The sequence below is a fragment of the Rhinoderma darwinii genome, chromosome 3 (assembly GCF_050947455.1).
Source record: "Rhinoderma darwinii isolate aRhiDar2 chromosome 3, aRhiDar2.hap1, whole genome shotgun sequence".
Taxonomy (NCBI): Eukaryota; Metazoa; Chordata; class Amphibia; order Anura; family Rhinodermatidae; genus Rhinoderma; species Rhinoderma darwinii.
Window position 1 is genome coordinate 263,183,904 of NC_134689.1, and position 3,371 is coordinate 263,187,274.

General features: G+C 38.4%; 1 pseudogene; it reads left to right on the forward strand.

Moving 5' to 3' along the window:
• Positions 1 to 2,197: 2,197 nt before the first annotated feature.
• Positions 2,198 to 3,134, forward strand: LOC142750435 (olfactory receptor 5AR1-like; annotated as a pseudogene).
• The last annotated feature ends 237 nt before the right edge of the window (positions 3,135 to 3,371 follow it).

Sequence of the window (3,371 nt, forward strand, 5' to 3'; positions counted from 1 at the left end):
GCTGGAATACATTACACTACACACGTAGTGTAATGCATTCCAACTGTCATTGTGACGTGACAGTCACACTGACAGGAAGCCTACGACGACCACCCTCGGGGTGGTCCTCATAGGCTTCTGTACATGGCAACCCGGAAGCCATTGTCTGGCGTCCGGTTGCCATGGGTACCATCGCCAGCCCCCGTGATTTCACATGGGGGCTGCCGATCGGCGCTAAAGACCTTAATTGTGGCGTTCAAAATCGAGCACCGCAATTAAGGGGTTAACTGCCGATATCAGCGGCGACAAGCCGCTGATCGGCAACGGGGAGAGCAGGGCTGACACCCTGCACAGTTAACCGCCGCTGCGGTGTAGCGCCGCGCGGCGGTTAACTGTCAAAGCACTGACGTAACTGTACGTCAAGGTGCGCGAACTTACTGCTCACCTTGACGTACAGTTACGTCATGGTGCGTTAAGGGGTTAATGGCCAGCCTATTTTAGACCTTAATGACCAACCTATTTTTTACGTTTTTCCATCGTCGCATTCCAAGAGTTATAGCTTTTTTATTTTTGCGTCGACATAGCTTTATAAGGTCTTGTTTTTTGTAGGACAAATTGTATTTTTTTAATAGCACCATTTCAAGGTACATATCGTTTATTGATTAACTTTTATTAACTTTTTGCTTCTCAGATTTACGCCGTTTACCATGTGGTATAAATAACATAATTTTATTCAGTAGGTCATTACGATTGTGGCGATACCAAATTTATATAGATTTTGTATGTTTTACTACTTTTACACTGTAGAAACATTTTTTTTTCAAAATTATTTGTTTTTGTGTCGCCAAGTTTTAATAGCCATAATTGTCTTATTTTTATTCCGATGCAGATGTATGAGGGCTTGTCTAGATTTTATTAGTACAATTTTGGAATACATGCGACTTTTTGATCAGTCTTTATCAAAAAATTTTGAAGGCAGGATGAATGGAAAACCTCAATTCTGGCATTGTGCAGGTTAAATAATGTAATAGCTTTATAGGTGGGGTCGTTATGGACGCAGCGATACTAAACATGTGTAATATTTTAATGATTTTTTTTCACATGAAAGTATTTTATAAGGGAAAAAGTGAGTTTTTAATTTCTTTTATTTGGAATTTTTATTTATTTATTATTAACTTTATTAAACTTTTTGATAACTTTATTTTTAGTCCCACTGGAGGACTTCACTATGCGGTCTTCTGATCACTTTTATAATACACTGCAGTACGTATGTATTGCAATGTATTATTGCCTGTCAGTGTAAAACTGACAGGCACCTGCTAGGTGATGCCTCAGGCATCCACTACAGGCAGACCTGGGGTCCTTTGTTAGGCCCCTGGCTGCCATAGAAGCCATCGGCACCCTGCTTTATCCGGCACAGGATACCCGTACTGGGCTTATGTCACAGCGCTGTGAAAAGGCAGCGCTCTGGCATAAGTTCCCTTAACGACCACCGTGAAAAGGCGTATTGGCGGTCGTTAAGGGGTTAATATAGACCTTGAGTTAGTATGCACTATTCTATTGTTATAAAATAATTTTTCATGGGCTCCGTTCACACTTTGTGGCAATGTGCCACGTGGTAAAAAAAAAACCTCAAATTGCACACCTCCGCAAAGTGTAAACCGAGCCATAGTTGCAAACTAATTAGATTGTATTATTAAGCAATAGATTTTAGATGGCTGCTTTCTGAATGACAATGCCATATTTCACCAATAAATGGTAGAGCGATCTCTGGTTTGCTCTGTGACTGGATATTATGATTCAATGGATTGGAGAATACCCTGTGGTGCACATCTGTGGTTTATCAGGAACAATTTTCCAAGTATGTCAACAACTTTACCTGACAATGACCAAAAAAAGACAGTGGATTGCAAATCAGCACTATGTGTATTCTCTTTTGGTGAGCTAGTGCTTATACACAGCAGCCAATCTTAACCATCAGAGCACAGTAAATGTGATGACAATATTGTGAAATGATCTTGTTAATTTTCATTTTTCCCCTTTGTGATTCCCATTGTAACCACCCTTTGTTTTGTATAAGACCACCTGTTATGTATCAGATATGTTTATTTTTTTCCCATTATACAGATTTTGATGCCAAGAACAATGGAGCTGAAAAAGAAAAACTAGTTGCATAATTGTTCTGCATAGTCCTTGCATTTTCTACACATTTTTGCTAAAAGAAATGGAGCAAAGGAACAAAACACTTGTGACAGAATTTATTCTCTCTGGTCTCTCCTCCAACCCAAACCTTCGTCTGCCTCTCTTTCTGCTCTGCTCTTTAGTCTACATGGTAACTTTGCTGGGCAATCTTATGATCATTGTGTTGATTAGAATAACTCCAGGCTTGCAAACACCAATGTACTTCTTCCTTATGAACTTATCCTTTGTAGATATCCTGTATTCATCAGCTATTACACCCAACATCATGTCCAACATCCTCTCTGTAAATAAGACAATCTCCATCATTGCTTGTGCAATACAAATGTTCCTCTTCATTGGCCTGGTGAGTTCTGAAGGGATGATACTTGCGGTGATGGCCTATGACCGATATGTAGCTATATGTAAACCACTGTATTATACAATCGTTATCAACAAATGGACAATTTTTTCAACTAATTTTTTCAGTCTATATTACAGGATGTCTTAATTCATTCATACATACTTATTGCGCTTTTATCTTACCATTTTGTGGGTCTAATTATGTCAACCATTTCTATTGTGATATCAACCCCATCTTAAGACTGTCATGTAAAGATACATATCTTAACCAAGTTTTCTTATATGTTTTTGCTGGTTCTATTGAGGTGGGCTCTTTTTTATGTATAGTTACATCATACACCTACATTTTATTTGCCATATTTAGAATTCGGTCTTCTAGTGGTAGGACCAAGTCACTCTCCACTTGTATTTCTCACTTTACTTGTGTTGCTTTATTCTACTGCCCAGCTTTCTTCATGTACTTACGACCAAATTCTGCATATGCAGCGGATCAGGACTGGGTGGTGTCATTGTTTTATACAGTAATAATACCAATGTTAAATCCCATGATCTATAGCTTAAGAAATCAAGATGTAAAACAAGCACTGGTACAATTAAAAATATTTGCTATTTAACATTAACATTGTCCATGGTGTTTGCTATTGGCACAGTGGCCTAACTATTATGTTTTCAAAATCTTAAAATGGACAGTCAAGTGATGAACCAATAACATTATACAAGACAGTTCAATACTCTTATAACATATCTTCGATCAAAACTTAGCCATGCCAATAACTCTTCTGTTCTATCAATGCCTCTAGTTTTCTTTTTATCTCAGCCTGTTCTGCTGATGACCCTTCTGCCTCTTTTTA